This window comes from Symphalangus syndactylus, chromosome 21 (assembly GCF_028878055.3).
Source record: "Symphalangus syndactylus isolate Jambi chromosome 21, NHGRI_mSymSyn1-v2.1_pri, whole genome shotgun sequence".
In the NCBI taxonomy this organism is placed as follows: Eukaryota; Metazoa; Chordata; class Mammalia; order Primates; family Hylobatidae; genus Symphalangus; species Symphalangus syndactylus.
In genome coordinates this window covers 83230149-83250755 of record NC_072443.2, presented here as the reverse complement: position 1 = coordinate 83250755, position 20607 = coordinate 83230149, and the positions used below count along the sequence as shown (strand labels likewise).

The following is a 20607-nucleotide window of genomic DNA, read 5'->3' as shown; positions in this document are numbered from 1 at the left end:
CAGGAATAGTTCCTTGCTTTTAAAAGGGGACATATAAGAACAGATATTTTATTTTGCCAGTGGATGTTGCCATGTCTGCCTGTGGCTCCCAAAAAGGAACCAGCCTTCTTAGAACTATGAAGGCAGCCAGTCTAAGAACAAAGTCAACACACTGAAGATGGCAGAGGAAAAAGAGCAAGAAATAGGCACTTTGGTAACAATGTTGAGCCACTGAATTAACAAAACTTGAAATTGCACCCCTCCCAGGAGGTCTTATTCCCTGAGATAATTCATTTTTCTTATTCTGATGGATTTTTATTTGGTGGATTTTCAAATGTAACTTGATAGAGCAATTCACAAAATAATTGACAGTGCTTAGCAATCTGTCAATAGCTGAGTGCTCAAAATCCTCTCCCTGCTACACAGTGACAACCATCAAAGGCACCCTGGTGGGTCCCCAGTTGCTTGGCAAAAGTGGATTGCAGTTAGATTCCAGACATTTGGAGCCAGGATTCTATAATGCCTTCCCATCAATCATGACATCCATGGGGCTCAGCAGGTAGACTTGCAGAGGGCAGGGAGTTTTTTTCTTTTAATTCCCCTATTGTTTGAACCATTTCAAGTTGACTTTTTGATTATTTGCAGCCAAAGGCATCTTCAGTGATAAATCCATCTTCACATAATTAGCAGCAAATTTATGTGGCCTCCTTCGAGCAAAGACTCAGGAGAAAATGATGCAGAGATTCATAATTCCACCCACATTCCCCAAAATCTTTAGATGATGGGTCTTCAGTGAATTCTCCCTACAAAAAAAAGATAACTGAGATGCCAGAAAAAGGATTAATCATGTGATCATCCAACACTTATCATGGGAGTCATAAAGTACCACACAAATGGTGAGGCATCACCTTGTCTCAGTGTTAAATTAGGGGCAGCATAATTTTAAAATATCAATTTGTACTTTTTGTTATCCCTCCTGTGTATACTGTTCCCTTTCACGTCTCAAAAACTTCAAGACTTTTTGAGCACTGTCAATTATTTTGTGAATTGCTCTACCAAGTTAAACATTTGAAAATCCACCAAGAAATCCACTTCTTCCCTTTGTCTCCCAGGCATATTCAAACGCAAAAGATGCTAAAAGACAACCCCCAATCCCCTAAATCCAGTCCCCATTAAAGACTTTTCTTTTTCAAAAAAGCCTAAATTCATTGAAGGGAATGTGTTACATCCCAGCAGAAAGGTCCAAAATAAAGACAATTTGCGTTGTTTTGTTTTGCTTAAAAGTGTTGTTCTTTGATCTGTTTAGGTGGGCAGTTGGAGTACAGTAAGGATTGGGCTTTCTTGGTGTTGGAGAGAAGCTGGAGCAGTTCCTTAAAGTAGTGGACGCTGGCACTCTGCTTCCTGGCAGAACTCTAGAGAGGTGACAGGACTTTTGATCGGGATAGTGATGGGATACTGGGAAAATGACTACTAAGGCCTTGAAGCCACAGTGAAAATCCCAGCCTTCTTTGCACAGATACAACAGAGCTACACAACACCGCATGGACAAGAAGCCTCTCATGGTGAGCAGTGTGGACTAAGGTTCAGAGGGCCTTTTTAAAAATGTTTTGTGCTATAACAGACCTGCAGCATTTTTGCATCAATGACCTTAAGTGAGTAGACACTCCAAATACCACTTAGAACTTCCCAACATATAGAAGAAAAAAAAAGTAACCAGTTATGCATGCTTGCAATTCATGCAGCATTCAAAACAATTTTTCAGGATGAAATCTTTAAATCAGAATGCACACTCAGTTTGTATTTTTAGTTGATTTGACACATCATGAGCAACCAAAGGATTCCACGGTACCAGGCCAAGTTCCCACTGTAGGGGTGGAAAGGTGTGATACCTTTCCTCACCTCTCACGAGAGTCACAGCCGACACTCCTATAACAAAAGACAGGTCAGCAAGAGAAAAGCATAGCAAATGTATTTAATCGAAGTTTTATGTGACATAGCAGCCTTCCGAAATGAAGACCCAAAGACTCAAGGAAAATAGTTTTTATGCTTAGGTTCAGTGAAGAATGCACAGCTGTGTAGAAATGTGGTAGAACAAAAGGGGTGTGTTCTACTGGAATAGAAAATAGATTGGTGGTGGTGGGGGTGGGGGTGGGGACCAGCAAGGCCTGACTGTCCAGATTCTTCTTGGCCTCTCTGTGTAACATCCTTTCTCCCTGGTATGGAGCAGGGCCCCTGTGGAATGAGGATCTTCAAGGGAGAAGGAAGAGAGTGACTTTTCTAGGTTTAATGGCTTGCTGTGGGGAAGAGACAGTCTAGTTTCTATGACCCATCTTACGGAAGAGGAAACCTGGTTTATATGACTTGCTTAAGGGGAGGAAGAGAAGTAGGAGACAGGATTATGGGAGACTGCCAGAAAGACCTTGGTTCTGAGGGCTTTCCAATGTATTTCCTTCAGTTCAAAGTACTCAGCATGCTAAGGTACCATACTTTGGAGGATTGGGTTCTAAGCCCCGACACCACTAGTTATTTAATATTTTCCTTCCTGCAAATCCTGCTACCTTAAAAAAAGGAAAACTAACTGTACAAGAGATAGTTCTGTAGCTAATGAGCATGATTAAATATTTTCAAAACATTCCAATAAAAGGCAATACCAAACTGCTTTTATTCTAATACTTTCTAAACAATGCCACATTCATTTATGAGGAATTGTATTTCCCTCAATGTTCTGGGCATTAATGAAGATTGAATATAAATAAAAGAATTGCCTTATATGTATGGCACTTTAAAGAGTTGAGATTCCCAAATAATACAAAAACATTTTCAAGTCACACATGGTATTTACAGTGAAAATATTCTTGAAGGAAATATCCTCTAATAATACTTACCTACTTCAGAGGGTGATGGGAAGCTCTATTAACACCAAAGGAACACTTTTAGATCTTCAAATAAAAGCACCATACAAATGCAAAGTATTATTATTATAGTTCTGAAGTAATTTCACACCTAGGGATGAGAAAACCCCAGGCCAAATTTTATTTCTTCTCTCATACGTGATAAACAAGAAATGCCATAAGCAAGGGGCGAGGGGGGTGGTTAGTGGGGGGTGTGATAGTGGGGGAAGTGGAAATCAAACAGAACAAAGACTTCAAAGTTTCTCTTTCACTAGGACTTTGTATTTCCCCAGATGTCATTTAGGGAACTCTCAGGGAAAAAAGAAAAAAAAAAAGTCTCTTAAAGGTCAGAGTTAAGTACAGGGACAAAGTTCTCATTGCTTTTGTACCAGATAAAGCAACAACCGGCTAAACTGAAAAAAAATAAGCTTGTCTACTTCTATGGGGCACAATTTCTCCCAACGCATTTCTCAAAAAAAGAGAAAAAAAAATGGCCAGATGAATTATTACTGAATCACCTGCTAGTATGATGATCTCACCTTGAAGTCAAAAGGTAGCTGCTTTAACAGACACCAGGATTTCTAGTCAGTTACTGAGAGCACTGAGCAAGACAGTCATTTGTTATTGCTGATGGTAGTGGTGGTGATCATGATGAAGATGACAATGATGTTGATGATCACGATTGTGATGATGGTAATTACAGTAATGATAGGATATGGAACAGAAGTTCTCAAACCTGCTGATCAATGGAATCACCCCTAGAGCTTTCTACAATACAGATTTTGGTTCTCCATCTCAGCCCCACTGATTTTGAATCTCTGAAGATAGAACCCAGGAATTTTTTTTAAGTAGCCATCAGAATAATTGAAGTGACTGTATTTGTAAGTAATATAATGATTAAGAATGTGGGCTCTGTGAACAGACTGGCTGGTGTCTTCTCCCAGTCCTAACACTTATTAGCCATGTGACCTTGGAAAAAATACTTAGCCTTAAGTCTCAATTTCTACAATGTGAGCCACCTATAAGTTTGACATGCTGTTACTACCTACCTTGTAAAGTAGATGCCTACAGTAGGCAAATTTTTTTAACAGCACATATTAATTCCAAGAAAGACAAAAAATTTTATATTAAAGAAAACATAATATATACCATTTGGCTTAGCAACAGAAAAAAAATACATAATCATGATAATGTAAATATTACCTGTTGATTTAAATAAAAATTGTAATATAACTATGTCAGGAGGCTCTGGGGACCAGAAGTGGTAGGAGTGGAAAGGATCAGAGAGCTACTGCTAAAATTGATAAATTAGGACAAAATAATATAAGTATATTATTTAGAAAGAGAGAGGTAAACACCAGAAATATCAGAATAGACAGTCGCTAATTCTGGGGAAGCAATCCAGAGAGAGGTAGAAAGAAGGCACAGATGTTGCAGTTTTTAAATATTTGCTTTTTAATGCTATTTTATTTAAACAATGTAGATATACTGCTTTGATAAAAATAAAAATAAAATGTAAAAGGTAATTTGTAATGCATATAAGTACAATATGGTATTTCCTTATATACTGAGGTTATTATAAAGCTTTTCAATTTACCAAAACTTGCTTTTAAAAAAAAAGATATAATACCTCCAACTATGCAATCAAAATGTCCATTTCTTAAAAGTGTACGATAAAGACTTACTTTTTCCCTGGCACACTCTAAATCCTAAAAAGATATTTGCTGAATTGGGCTGAGGATGGTGGAAAAATATATAAAGAAAAAAGTTCCTTTGTACAATCAAGGTCACAGCAGGAAGATGACATTTTCACCTGGGGTGAAGGCAGGGTTAAGGGAAGACCACTAAGGGATGGTCTAGTGTGCTGGAGTTAGCAAAAATTCCATTAACACTCCAGACTCAAAGGGGGAAAGGGAAGAGGCAGTTACCAGACAGTAGAAAGAGCTGTAGCCGCTGAAGAGAGGCCCCAACAGGAACTGTGGCCTTCCTTAGAGGGATACAGCCATTGCCAACCCACAGTGCCGCAGGGAAGAAAGTAGGGAAGAATATTTCAACGTCGTGTTCCCCGGTCTTCATCCAGTTCCTTCCCCTGGCTAACACAACAGAAAGCCAGCAAACAAAGGAGCCCAGGGAATGCCTGCAATAGAGGTTAGGCCCTTGGTGCAGAGCCGTTTAGAAGAGAGAGGAGCTGGAAGCACAAATGAATACCCAGCACAAGCACTATACAAGGTTGTTGTTGTTGTTGTTGTTGTCGTTGTTGTTGTTGTTTAATTTGTCTTTTTTTCCTACTCAGCCTCCTAAAACAAGCCCCTCAAATTTTCATCTGTTTAAGAAATATTCATCGCATGATAGTGATACACTGATGTTATGCATTTGTTAAAATTTACTAAGCACTTTCATATATATTGTCTTCATGTGATCCTCAAAACAGCCCTGTGCAATAAATAGGGCAAAAGTTATCCTCATTTTACAGGTGAGGAACCTGAGATCTTAAAGAAAGTTAGGAATCTTGCACAGAGTCACAAAGCTAGCAAATGGCAGAGCCAAAACTAGAAGGAATGTTTCCTAATACCCCAGCTGAGGCTCTTCCTACCATATAATACTATCATGCTATTTATTCACAGTAGGAGTGCAAAATTTGATATCCCTGTTAAAAAAAATTAACTAGTTTTGTTTTAGGCACTGCACAGAGCACAGAAGTAGTCAACAAATAAGACACAAGGGGAAATAGAGAAAACTTGCCCATTCCATTCTCATTCTGCATTCCACAAGCAATGCCAGAACTGGAAGTAATTGAGTTTTCAATCACATTTTACACATCAATTAAAAGAAGGTGTTCAGTAGGGTAAGAACAATGTTCAAAGGAGAAATCAAAATTCACGGAAAAGTAGACAAATGTCTAAAGAATATACCTGTTGTGTTTGGGGTTGCTGGGGGTAAACCAAAGAAAATCTCAGTCCCTTCACAATCCCCATGACACAAAGAGACCAGGGCCCCAGAAATTGGGAGGGATGACTTCTCTGCTTCTCTTCTCATTTCCAGCTCTACCCCCACATACATACATATTCTTTGAGAGCTAAGAGAAGCAGCCAAGAGTGACTTCTCTGTACCAAACACAGGAGTACTAGGAAGTTCAGCAAAAGAACCCATTTTTGAGAGTCTAATAATGAACTCTGTACTTTTTGTAATCTACTGCAAAACACTGAGCTACTTACACATGATGAAAGAAAGTAATGAGTGGCATTTTAATTGTAAACCTCCAAACACACCATATTTATTCCAAATCTAGCTCACTAATAAATAGACTGTACTATCAATTAGGGTTCTGTAGTTGCAAGCAGAAGAAATCAATTGGCTAATTTAAGAATTATTGGAAGGATATTGGAGTCTCAGCCAATCCATGGCAGAATGGAAACTAAGATTTGGAGGCCATGACTAGCCAAGACAGACATGGAGGCAACAGTGGTCTCATAGTACATGTTGGCAGATCAGAATGCCCACCTAGGACAAGGGAGAATCCTTTAGCTAAAGAATCAAATTCCAAAGAAGGAGCATTTACTTAGCCAAGCTTGTGGTCATACACCCATCCATAGGCTGGGGGCAGGCCCCTGAGTAGGGTCCCTGGTTACAGTTCCACTAGCCTAATTACCTCAAAGAGAAATAAACGTGCTGTTAGGAAGGAAAAACATATACACAACAGAAAAAAAAAAAAGTTGGTGGAGGGATTCCCTCTATACTACCAAGGCTTTGTTTAAAAATTCTTGAAGAAGCTAACTAGCAGTAGATTCCTAATTTCTCAAGACTATTAATTAGTAATTGATGACAACAAAAGAAGGTAGTTTTCCTAATACCTACAAAACTTCAGCCTAATAACTTTTCACTTCCAGAGGCCTCACTTCCTGTATTACCTGAAAGTTACCTTTTCATTTGATTCCTAAGGACCAAGCAGAATTTTCCCTTCTTTGGTAGCAACACGCTTATTTTAGAAATATTATCCTGAAGCTTCTAAAAAGAATAGACTTATAAAAATGTATAATGAATAAATTCATAAGGATGCTGTTGTTGCTGCTGCTGCTGCCGATGATGATGATGATGATAATGATGATGATATTAATAAGAGCAGTGGCAGCTCACATCTACTGAGCACTTACCATGGGCCAGGACTTCTAAGTCCTTGACACAGAATACTTCATTTAATTCTCCACAATTACATGAAGCCAAAAACAGTATTATTCCCATTTCACAGATCAGGAAACTGAGACTCTAAGAGGGTGAATAAGTTGTCTGCAGTCCAATAGCTAGTAAAAGCCAAATCATGACTAAACCCATGTCTGATTCCAGAGTACCAATTCAACAAAAGCTTTTCACTGAGAATACAGAAAATGGACTGCGCCTGTGTGGAAACATTCCCCAAGAGGAAAGGAAGCACCGTATCTGTGCCAAAAGATTACAAAGCTGTCAAGATGGCTACATCACCACTAAATCCAATTATTTATGAGCATTTATTTCTAAAAGCTATCAAGTATTTCTTTATTCCAAGATGTGGCTCAGTGGTCCAGAGACATGTAGTTATATGGCCAAAAATAAGAATTATCTACTGCTTAAGATAGTATTTTCTTCACTGATGTTCAACAATTATGGCAAAATTCCAAGCCAACCAGTTTTCATGCACCAGAGTTTAGTTGCCCCAAAGCAAATCCTAAGAAAAGAGGATTTTTTTAGAACCATATTTTGATTATCTAAAAGGGGTTTTCTCCAATATCCCTGTAAAATTCTTCTTTGCCCTCCAAATAAACATGAAAAATTCAGCCCCAGAAGTCGATTTGTCAAGAAGTTAGGAAGAACTTAAAGTATAAGGTAAATCAAAACAGCTTTTCAACTTCAACTAAAGTGGTCATAGTTATGACTGCTGTAATAAAAATGACACAAAAAACCCTAAAAGTGTCAAAAATGTAATTGATGATGAAAACAAATGTAAAATTATAGCATATTTCACCCTGGCCACCAAAGACTCTTGATGAAACTGCAGCCCTATAATTGCCCAGAATGAATTCTTTAAATTAAAATACTTCATGCAGAACAGAAATTAAACAATGAATCAAAGAACAATGCTGTACAGAGGTATGCTCATAAATATACCTAGCAAAGAGGAAACAATTACATTTTTCCATGTAAAAACCAACTTGATTGCAATGTTTCACAAGAGGCCGAGTAGGTACTTTTCCCATTGCTTCAAGCTTGGAAGTTCATTTCTGTAATTCATTTAGGGCTCAGAGTGACTGGGTGGAATGAAATTAGATACACCAAATTCAGTGGCTCTTTTCTTTCTACAAAACTGGCTCTTCCATGCAACTGCACAACTGACTTTCGCAATAAATTTCATCCAACCCAATTGAAATGCCACTCCGCATTTTATTTTAAATGCTTTATTTGGCCAGCTAGTTTTATTTAACTATTGGCCAGAAGTGGTACAAGTGCGTTCTTTTTCCATCTAGCATTAATCTTAGTAAACTTAGCTCCATTGGAATGTCTTAAGTGCTGAGAAGAAAGCAAAAGTCAGCAAGCATACAATTGCATTTGTCTGCTCTCAACACATCATTTTATTTCCTCCTGCTCTCTGCTAACTATTGCTCAGCACTTTTGCCTAACAGGGAGGACAACCAGGTGGTTAAGGAAGTTGTCCTGTCAGCTATATCTTTAGTCCAAGTGTTTAAATCTCTGAATAAAAGAAAAATCAATGTTGTAAAGGCAATGTTTGTCAAGGCCATGTAATAAATACACTTACCTTTACAGACTGTTCTCAATGGATTTCTCTTCTTTCCTGAGCTTCAAAGCTACAAAGAGATAAAAATGAAAGAGCTGTCTGTGAGTAAAACAACAAACATTTTCTCCCCATGTCTCTAAATAGAATTTCCATATGCCATGGTATATGGTGCTAGCCAAATAAACCATTGAAAAAACTTGTGCCTCATACCTCCCGCACAAGAGGCCAAAAAAAGACAGTCAGAAACTGAAAATGGTGCACACATCTACCCAGAATTGAAGCACACAAACCTTGGCCAAATCTACAGTCAAATCTTTTGGAGTGTGTACTCCTCAACAGAATGGGAACGGCTTATAAAGTAGAGAGATGAAAATCAAATTAAACATGAGTGTGACACACTCAATCTGACTAAGCATTTTATTTTCTTATTTCTTTTTGTCATCTTTCTTGCATGCTCTATTTCCATTTCTCTGAAAAAGTTTCACTTAGGGATGCCTATTCCATTTATACGACGTGCATGGTCCTTCTAATATAAACCTCATCACTTGCTCCGTAATATATGTGTGCATGATTACAGGGAGAATCACCCTTCCTGTACGTAGACTGCAGCCTTCTCTCAGAAGAAACTCACAAAACAGAGGAAGCCACAACTTGACATTTCAAATCAAATCTTGTTCACTTCAGCTCTCTGTGATCAAAACATAAATACTATGCACTGACCACACACAAATCAATGTGACAAAAGATCTGCAAAAGCAACAGTAATAACTTACAGTTTCATGAAGCTGGTTCTTTAATCATCCAACCTTACTCATAAGGTGACTCTATAGCCACTAGTAATGGAAATATGACTCTTTCTCTCATTTTGGCTAGGTCCTAACATCTCTGAAAGGTGCAGTAGTTGGGGATAGACAACTACACCATAGTTTTTTCACGGTTCTTTTTTTTCCCTTCAATATCTGAAGGGATTGTTTTAGCTTTTACTGGGCTACTTCCTTCCACATCCCTCTATTCCACCAAAGAATGCATGACCACCAAAGAACAGGTCAGACTTATGGGCTAAGATGTAAATTTCAGACTATTAATGCAGGAGATAAGTCCATTCTATGGGACAGCATCAGAAATTTCTCCTTCCCCCTGAGCTACACGGTTTACCAATGAGTTTAGAACAAGCATAGTTTGGAGAATACTAGATAAAATAGTATAATATGGCACTTGTGAAATCTAAGAGATGAATAATCTGGTAACATGGAGATTGAGCTGAATCCCTTTCCACTTCAAGCACAGAAATGCTAAACAAAATACAATGATGACTTAAAATACATATATGTGTATGTATGTGTGTATATATGTGTGTGTGTATATGTATATACATATGTGCATATATATACACACACGTGTACATATATACATACACATGTGTATATATATACCCACATATATATACACGCACATAGATACATAAACACACACACACACACACACACACACACACACACACACACACATACATATAGCCAAGCCCAAAAGAAAGAGAAAAAGCCGTCTGGGAAGTGAGAAGCGCCTCTGCTCAGCCGCCAACCATCAGGGAAGTGAGGAGCCCCTCTGCCCGGCTGGCCAACTGACTGGGAAGTGAGGAGCCCCTCTGCCCGGCCGCTGCCCTGTCCGGGAAGTGAGGAGCGCCTCTGCCCGGCAGCCACCCTGTCTGGGAAGTGAGGAGCGCCTCTGCCAGGCCGCCCAACCATCTGGGAAGTGAGGAGCGCCTCTGCCCAGCTGCCAACCGTCTGGGAAGTGAGGAGCGCCTCTGCCCGGCCGCTGTGCAACCTTCCAAGTGTGAAGTGACAGCCTTGTGCGTGATCTTTTCTGTCTTCCCCAAGTTTGCATTTTCGACATTAAAGTTTACTTTTTAGTTAAAAAAAAAAAAGAGAGAAAAAGTCAATATAAAACTATATGGATGTAGAGTTTCTAGAATGAAAGACATGAGTCCTCTTGAAAAAGTATACCAATATCTCAAAAAGATAAATAAAAGCAAATCCATACTTTGATACATCAGAATGAAACCACAGAATGCAGAGATAAAAATAAAGTCTTAAAGTCAACCAGAGAGGGAAAAAAAAAGAGACTTCTGGCAAAAGAACATGTCATCAGCAAAAATAAAAGTAAAGCAACAGTCCGGACACTGTCTCACGCCTGTAATCCCAGCACTTTGGGACGCCAAGGCAGGCAGATCACCTGAAGTCAGGAGTTTGAGACCAGCCTGGCCAACGTGGTGAAATCTTGTCTCTACTAAAATATAAAAATTAGCTGGGCATGGTGGTGGGCGCCTGTAATCCCAGCTACTCAGGAGGCTGAGGCAGGAGAATCGCTTGAACCCAGGAGGCAGAGGTTGCAGTGAGCTGAAATTGCGCCATTGCACTCCAGCCTGGGCAAAAAGAGAGAAACTTTTTCTCAAAAAATAAAAATAAAAAATAAGCCCATGCTAAACCTATCATTCAAGAATAATAGAGAACAATAGATAAATAAGAACATTTTTCAAAAAAAAAAAAGATTGTTTAGTGCTCACAGTAGTTTACTTTTGCCAAAAGAAATACTAAAATAAGATATGCTTGAATAAGTGGGAATTTATCCCAGAAGGAAGGAGTGAGAAACAAGAAGCAATAGTGAACAGAGAAATTAGTAAGCATGATGGTAAATCTAGTAACTTTAATAATAAGTAATGGGTATTGATTAATAATTATTAAGCCCTACTTTCAAAAAAACAAAACAAAACAATTTTTAGCGTTTGCCAATAAAGTGAAACTGAGTGGTTTATCACAATCATATGGAATAAAGAAGGGGGTAATAAATTGTTTAGAAGAAGGACAGAAATACTACTTAAGGCATTAAAGATGTGCATTAAAACTACTGATTAACTTGTTAAGGATAACCAGCATTTCTTTCTCTGTCTATATAGCCAAAGAGGCCCTTACACACGTACTCACAGAGATTTGTAGAATGTTGACATTCTACAAATGTATTGCCAGGATGGCAAAAAATACAGAAAACAACCCAAACATCTATGAGCAATATGATAAACACTTTTTTTACATATTCTTAGAATGGATTATTATATAACTTTGGAAAATCAATGAAACAGTTACCCACATCAACATAGATACCTCTCAAAATATGATGTAAAACAAAAGAAGCAAGTCACAGAAAGCTATACATATTATTCTATTTGTATAACATTCAAAAAGGCAAAATAAATACTGTGTTGTTTTTGAATATAAAGTGGTATAAAACAAAATAAAGACAGGGAAGAAATTTACATAGAATTCAGGCTATCTTTATCAGGAGAGTGGGAGAGGAGATAGAATACATGAGAGGGATGGGGGGGATTCTGGAATCTGGTAATGCTCTGTTTCTTGGCCTAGAAAGAGGTATCTAGACAATCAGTTTATTATTTTCTTTAAACTGCATATGTATCCTTGCACAAATTATTTTGCATGTATGCTCTATTTCCGAATTTTAAAACATACAAGAGTAACCACCAAAAGAATAGAAATTTCCAAATCAATAGGGGAAACAACATGGAGTAAATGCAATCGATTCTCTGTACAACATTGAAATGAAAGGGAGAAAGAAGCAAAGGAAAACACGCTGAACAGAAAATACAAAAGAAAATATTTTACTAAGTCCAACAGTGTCAGTAATCAGGGTAAGCACATCTGTTAAAATTTTATCAAAACGAATGTTTTAAAATCTTGCTATGTGTTGTTTATAAGAAACAAATTTAAACATAAGTTTTGAAAAGAAAAGTGTGGGTAAGTACACACCAAGGAAATAGGAACCAAAAAAAAGCTGATGGAATAAGTTATTGTTAGGCATGACTGAAGTTAGCAATAATAGAAGAGAAAGTATTTATATTTGTTTTTTAATTTTATTATTATTATACTTTAAGTTTTAGGGTACATGTGCACAACGTGCAAGTCTGTTACACATGTATACCTGTGCCATGTTGCTGTGCTGCACCCATTAACTCATCATTTAGCATTAGGTATATCTCCTAATGCTATCGTTCCCCCCTCCCTCCACACCACAACAGTCCCCGGTGGATGATGTTCCCCTTCCTGTGTCCATGTGTTCTCATTGTTCAATTCCCACCTATGAGTGAGAACATGTGGTGTTTGGTATTTTGTCCTTGTGATAGTTTGCTGAGAATGATGGTTTCCAGCTTCATCCATGTCCCTACAAAGGACATGAACTCATCATTTTTTATGGCTGCATAGTATTCCATGGTGTATATGTGCCACATTTTCTTAATCCAGTCTATCTTTGTTGGACATTTGGGTCAGTTCCAAGTCTTTGCTATTGCGAATAGTGCTGCAATAAACACACGTGTGCATGTGTCTTTATAGCAGCATGATATATCATCCTTTGGGTATATACCCAGTAATGGGATGGCTCGGTCAAATGGTAATTCTAGTTCTAGATCCCTGAGGAATCGCCACACTGACTTCCACAATGGCTGAACTAGTTTATGGTCCCAACAACAGTGTAAAAGTGTTCCTGTTTCTCCACATCCTCTCCAGCACCTGTTGTTTCCTCACTTTTTAATGATGGCCATTCTAACTGGTGTGAGATGCTATCTCATTGTGGTTTCAATTTGCATGTCTCTGATGGCCAGTGATGATGACCAATTTTTCATGTGTCTTCTGGCTGCATAAATGTCTTCTTTTGAGAAGTGTCTGTTCATATCCTTCACCCACTTTTTGATGGGGTTGCTTTTGTCTCGTAAATTTGTTTGAGGTCACTGCAGAGTCTGGATATTAGCCCTTTGTCAGATGAGTAGGTTGCAAAAATTTTCTCCCATTCTGTAGGTTGCCTGTTCACTCTGATGATAGTTTCTTTTGCTGTGCAGAAGCTCTTTAGTTTAATTAGATCCCATTTGTCAATTTTGGCTTTTGTTGCCATTGCTTTTGGTGTTTTAGACATGAAGTCCTTGCCCATGCCTATGTCCTGAATGGTATTGCCTAGGTTTTCTTCTAGGGTTTTATGGTTTTAGGTCTAACATGTAAGTCTTTAATCCAACTTGAATTAACTTTTGTATAAGGTGTAAGGAAGGGATCCAGTTTCAGCTTTCTACACATGGCCAGCCAGTTTTCCCAGCACCATTTATTAAATAGGGAATCCTTTCCCCATTGCTTGTTTTTGTCAGGTTTGTCAAAGGTCAGATGGTTGTAGATATGCAGCATTACTTCTGAGGGCTCTGTTCTGTTCCATTGGTCTATATCTCTGTTTTGGTACCAGTACCATGCTGTTTTGGTTACTGTAGCCTTGTAGTATAGTTTGAAGTCAGGTAGCGTGATGCCTCCAGCTTTGTTCTTTTGGCTGAGGATTGACTTGGCAATGTGGGCTCTTTTTTGGTTCCATATGAACTTTAAAGTAGTTTTCTCCGATTCTGTGAAGGAAGTCATTGGTAGCTTGATGGGGATGGCATTGAATCTATAAATTACCTTGGGCAGTATGGCCATTTTCACGATATTGATTCTTCCTACCCATGAGCATGGAATGTTTTTCCATTTGTTTGTATCCTCTTTGATTTCATTGAGCAGTGGTTTGTAGTTCTCCTTGAAGAGGTCCTTCACATCCCTTGTAAGTTGGATTCCTAGGTATTTTATTCTCTTTGAGGCAATTGTGAATGGGAGTTCACTCATGATTTGGCTCTCTGTTTGTCTCTTACTGGTGTATAAGAATGCTTCTGATTTTTGCACATTGATTTTGTATCCTGAGACTTTGCTGAAGTTGCTAATCAGCTTAAGGAGATTTTGGGCTGAGACCATGGGGCTTTCTAGATATACAATCATGTCACCTGCAAACAGAGACCATTTGACTTCCTCTTTTCCTAATTGAATACCCTTTATTTCCTTCTCCTGCCTGATTGCCCTGGCCAGAACTTCCAACACTATGTTGAATAGGAGTGGTGAGAGGGCATCCCTGTCTTGTGTCAGTTTTCAAAGGGAATGCTTCCAGTTTTTGTCCATTCAGTATGATATTGGCTGTGGGTTTGTCATAGATAGCTCTTATTATTTTGAGATACGTCCCATCAATATCTAATTTATTGAGAGTTTTTAGCATGAAGGGTTGTTGAATTTTGTCAAAGGCCTTTTCTGCATCTATTGAGATAATCATGTGGTTTTTGTCTTTGGTTCCATTTATATGCTGGATTACATTTATTGATTTGCATATGTTGAACCAGCCTTGCATCCCAGGGATGAAGCGCACTTGATCATGGTGTATAAGCTTTTTGATGTGCTGCTGGATTCAGTTTGCCAGCATTTTACTGAGGATTTCTGCATCGATGTTCATCAGGGATATTGGTCTAAAATTCTCTTTTTTTGTTGTGTCTCTGCCAGGCTTTGGTATCAAGATGATGCTGGCCTCATAAAATGAGTTAGGGAGGATTCCCTCTTTTTCTATTGATTGGAAGTTTCAGAAGGAATGGTACCAGCTCCTCCTTGTACCTCTGGTAGAATTCAGCTGTGAATCCATCTGGTCCTGGACTTTTTTTGGTTGGTAAGCTATTAATTATTGCCTCAATTTCAGAGCCTGTTATTGGTCTATTCAGAGATTCAACTTCTTCCTGGTTTAGTCTTGGAAGGGTGCATGTGTCTGGGAATTTATCCAATTCTTCAGATTTTCTAGTTTATTTGCGTAGAGTATTTGTTTGTTTATAGTACTTATTTGTTTATAGTATTCTCTGATGGTAGTTTGTATTTCTGTGGGATCAGTGGTGATATCCCCTTTATCATTTTTTATTGTGTCTATTTGATTCTTTTCTCTTTTCTTCTTTATTAGTCTTGCTAGCAGTCTATCAATTTTGTTGATCTTTTCAAAAAACCAGCTCCTGGATTCATTGATTTTTTGAAGGGTTTTTTGTGTCTCCATTTCCTTCAGTTCTGCTCTGATCTTAGTTATTTCTTGCCTTCTGCTAGCTTTTGAATGTGTTTGCTCTTGCTTTTCTGGTTCTTGTAATTGTGATGTTAGGGTGTCAATTTTAGATCCTTCCTGCTTTCTCTTGTGGGCATTTAGTGCTATAAATTTCCCTCTACACATTGCTTTGAATGTGTCCCAGAGATTCTGGTATGTTGTATCTTTGTTCTCATTGGTTTCAAAGAACATCTTTATTTCTGCCTTCATTTCGCAACATACTCAGTAGTCATTCAGGAGCAGGTTGTTCAGTTTCCATGTAGTTGAGCGGTTTTGAGTGAGTTTCTCAATCCTGCGTTCTAGTTTGATTGCACTGTGGTCTGAGAGACAGTTTGTTATAATTTCTGTTCTTTTACATTTGCTGAGGAGTGCTTTACTTCCAACTATGTGGTCAATTTTGGAATAGGTGTGGTGTGGTGCTGAAAAGAATGTATATTCTGTTGATTTGGGGTGGAGAGTTCTGTAGATGTCTATTAGGTCCGCTTGGTACAGAGCTGAGTTCAATTCCTGGATATTCTTGTTAACTTTCTGTCTCGTGGATCTGTGTAATGTTGACAGTGGGGTGTTAAAGTCTCCCATTATTATTGTGTGGGAGTCTAAGTCTCTTTGTAGGTCACTAAGGACTTGCTTTGTGAATCTGGGTGCTCCTATATTGGGTGCATATATATTTAGGATAGTTAGCTCTTCTTGTTGAATTGATCCCTTTACCATTATGCAGTGGCCTTCTTTGTCTCTTTTGATCTTTGTTGGTTTAAAGACTGTTTTATCAGAGACTAGGATTGCAACCCCTGCCTTTTTTTGTTTTCCATTTGATTGCTAGGTCTTCCTCCATCCCTTTATTTTGAGCCTACGTGTGTCTCTGTACGTGAGATGGGTCTCCTGAATACAGCACACTGATGGGTCTTGACTCTTTATCCAATTTGCCAATCTGTGTCTTTTCATTGGAGCATTTAGCCCATTTACATTTAATGTTAATATTGTTATGTGTGAATTTGATCCTGTCATTATGATGTTTGCTGGTTATTTTGCTCGTTAGTTGATGCAGTTTCTTCCTAGCCTTGATGGTCTTTACAATTTGGCATGTTTTTGCAGTGGCTGGTACTGGTTGTTCCTTTCCAAGTTTAGTGCTTCCTTCAGGAGCTCTATTAGGGCAGGCCTGGTAGTGACAAAATTTCTCAGCATTTGCTTGTCTGTAAAGGATTTTATTTCTCCTTCACTTATGAAACTTAGTTTGGCTGGATATGAAATTCTGGGTTGAAAATTCTTTTCTTTAAGAATGTTGAATATCAGCCCCCACTCTCTTCTGGCTTGTAGAGTTTCTGCCGAGTGATCAGCTGTTAGTCTGATGGGCTTCCCTTTGTGGGTAACCTTACCTTTCTCTCTGGCTGCCCTTAACATTTTTTCCTTCATTTCAACTTTGGTGAATCTGACAATTATGTGTCTTGGAGTTGCTCTTCTTGAAGAGTATCTTTGTGGCGTTCTCTGTATTTCCTGAATTTGAATGTTGACCTGCCTTGCTAGGTTGGGGAAGTTCTCCTGGATAATATCCTGCAGAGTGTTTTCCAACTTGGTTCCATTCTCCCTGTCACTTTCAGGTACACCAATTAGACGTAGATTTGGTCTTTTCACATAGTCCCATATTTCTTAGAGGCTTTGTTTGTTTCTTTTTATTCTTTTTTCTCTAAACTTCTCTTCTCGCTTTATTTCATTCATTTCATCTTCCATCATTGATACCCTTTCTTCTGGTTGATCGCATTGGCTACTGATGCTTCTGCATTCGTCACGTACTTCTCGTGCTGTGGTTTTCAGCTCCATCTGGTCCTTTAAGGACTTCTCTGCGTTCGTTATTCTAGTTAGCCATTCGTCTAATTTTTTTTTCAAGGTTTTTAACTTCTTTGCCATTGGTTTGAACTTCCTCCTTTAGCTCAGAGTAGTTCGATCTTCTGAAGCCTTCTTCTCTCGACTCATCAAAGTCCTTCGCCGTCCAGCTTTGTTCCGTTGCTAGTGAGGAGCTGCGTTCCTTTGGAGGAGGAGAGGCGCTCTGATTTTTAGAGTTTCCAGTTTTTCTGCTCTGTTTTTTCCCCATCTTTGTGGTTTTATCTACCTTTGGTCTTTGATGATGGTGACGTACAGATGGGTTTGTGTTGTGGATGTCCTTTCTCTTTGTTAGTTTTCCTTCTAACAGTCAGGACGCTCAGCTGCAGGTCTGTTGGAGTTTGCTGGAGGTCCACTCCAGACCCTGTTTGCCTGGGTATCAGCAGCGTTGGCTGCAGAATAGTAGATATTGGTGAACCGCAAATGCTGCTGCCTGATCGTTCCTCTGGAAGTTTTGTCTCAGAGGAGTACCCAGCCATGTGAGGTGTTAGACCACCCCTACTGGGTGGTACCACCCAGTTAGGCTACTCGGGGGTCGGGGACCCACTTGAGGAGGCAGTCTGCCTGTTCTCAGATCTCAAGCTGCATGCTGGGAGAACCACTACTCTCTTCAAAGCTGTCAGTCAGACAGGGACATTTAAGTCTGCAGAGGTTCCTGTTGAATTTTTGTCTGTGCCCTGCCCCCAGAGGTGGAGCCTACAGAGACAGGCAGGCCTCCTTGAGCTGTGGTGGGCTCCACCCAGATCGAGCTTCCTGGCTGCTTTGTTTACCTGCTCAAGCCCCCTCCCCCAGCCTCGCTGCTGCCTTGCAGTTTGATCTCAGACTGTTGTGCTAGCAATGAACAAGACTCCATGGGCGTAGGACCCTCCGAGCCAGGTGCAGGATATAATCCCCTGGTGTGCCATTTGTTAAGCCTGTTGGAAAAGCGCAGTATTAGGGTGGGAGTGACCCAATTTTCCAGGTGCCGTCTGTCACCCCTCTCTTTGACTAGGAAAGGGAATTCCCTGACCCCTTGCGCTTTCCGGGTGAGGCAATGCCTCGCCCTGCTTCCGCTCATGCACAGTGTGCTGCACCCACTGTACGGCACTCCCCAGTGAGATGAACCTGGTACCTCAGTTGGAAATGCAGAAATCACCTGTCTTCTGTGTCGCTCATGCTGGGAGCTGTAGACTGGAGCTGTTCCTATTCGGCCATCTTGGCTCCACCCCCCATTTTTTATTGACATATAACAAATTATCCAAAAACTACATATTTAAAAATAAAAGTAAGAATTTATTATCTCTCATGGTTTCTACAGATCAAGAATCCTGGCAGGGTTCAGCAGGATGGCTTTTCTGTATGCTACAACGCCTGAGGCTTCAGGTAGGAGACTTGAAAGTTAGGGGCTGGAATCATCTGAAATCTCATGCCCTCAAATATCTAAATTAGGGGCTGGGATCATCTGAAGACTCATGCCCTCACATATCTGCCAGTTGTTGCTCAGGGTTAGCTGAGACCACAGCTAGGGCTAGCAGCTGGAATACGTCCATGTGGCCTCTCCATGTGGCTTGAGTCTCCTCACAACATGGTGGCTGAGTTCCAAAGACGAGTTCTGAGAGAAGCTGTGTTTTTTACAACCTAGGCTCAGAAATCACATAACACCATTTACACTGCACTCCACTGGTCAGGTCAGTCACAAACCCCCACCCAGACTAAGAGAAAGAGAACAACAGCCTTGCCACCCTCAATGAGGAAGTGTCTGTTACACTGTAAGAAGAGCACAGGATTGGATAAATGTGCTGATGTGATCACCTTTGGAAAATGCAATCTGCCACAACATTCTTTACAAGCACATATGAAACATAAGCAAAAATTAAACATATAGTAGGCCTGAAAGTAGTTTCAAGAATATCAAACAATAGATATCAAAGGTTTCTTATCATAATGCATTAAAGTTGGAAAAGAATTATTAAATATGATTTCTAAAATACATTTGAAAATTACTATTTTATGACAGTTTCCCTTTCTGAATTGGGATTAGACAAGGACCTTAACTAAATCCCACTGGATGAAGGTCCACATCTGGGGTCAAAAGAGATCACTAGTTTGGTTGTGGATACATTGAATTTGAAGTGCCTTAGAGACATCTAAAGGAAAATATCCAGGTAAGCAGTTGGGTAGATGGGACTGTAGCTAAGAGGGGAGGCCTGAGAGTGGTAAGTTATCTGTAAGTAGGAAGTAACCGCAGTTGTGAATATGGATGCGACTGTCCAGGGAGTCAGTATAAGTAGAAAGACAAAAGGGCCTAGGACTGATCCGTGAGCAAGTTCAACATCTAACAGTTGTGTTGAGGAGGATGAATCCTACATAAGAGAGAGAACAGTTGCCAGAGAAGTAAAATGAAATCCTGAAGATTCACAGAAAGGTCAAGCGATATAAATACTAAAAAAAGCCCAATATAAAGGTCATTGAGGAACACAACAGGAACTGTTTTGTGGACTGATAGAGGCAGAATTCAGTTTGGAGTTGGTTAAGACAGAAGTGGAAGTCATTAAACAAAAACAATGAGTAAAGACAATCCTAGATAAGTTTGGCTGTGATTGGGGAGGAAAGAGTGGTAATTAAAGGACGAAGGGCTGGAAGAGGGTTTGTTTGTATAGTTTTTAAACAAAAAAAAAAGCTGAGTACGTATCAAGGTAATGGAGAAGATCTATTTAAGATGCAGAGTGAGTGTAGAAGAGAAAGGGTAACCAGTACTGAAGGTTCCTGAGAAGGTTGAAAGGGACAGGTGGTAGGACTGGTTTTAAACTGAGATTTGGCCTCACCATAGTCATATAGTGTCTTATGATAGGAACCCATGCTATTGTCTTAATGCACTACTTTCTCTTGTGTTTATGTTTTCTCACCCTAATTAGAATCTAAGCTCTCTAAAATTTACGACCTTTATTGTTCAAACCAACCCCACCTTACTCACATGTTGAAAGCCCCAGATTCTATCCCAGCACCCAACAGTCATTCAATAAACAGTCATGTGTCACTTAGTAATGGGAGTATATTCTGAGAAATGCACCCATAGGTGATATTGTCATTGCACAAACATCACTGCATGTACTTACACAAACCTAGAAAGTATAGCCCACTATACAC

At 39.3% G+C, this 20607-nt stretch overlaps 1 protein-coding gene across 1 annotated transcript in view; it reads right to left on the bottom strand.

Moving 5' to 3' along the window:
- Positions 1-20607, bottom strand: part of FHIT (fragile histidine triad diadenosine triphosphatase) — a 1518095-nt gene that overhangs the window by 1457188 nt on the left and 40300 nt on the right. Inside the window, exon 2 of the mRNA XM_063630834.1 lies at positions 8656-8704. The gene's annotated coding sequence lies outside the window, so the exon portion shown is untranslated. The remainder of the gene's footprint in view (positions 1-8655; positions 8705-20607) is intronic.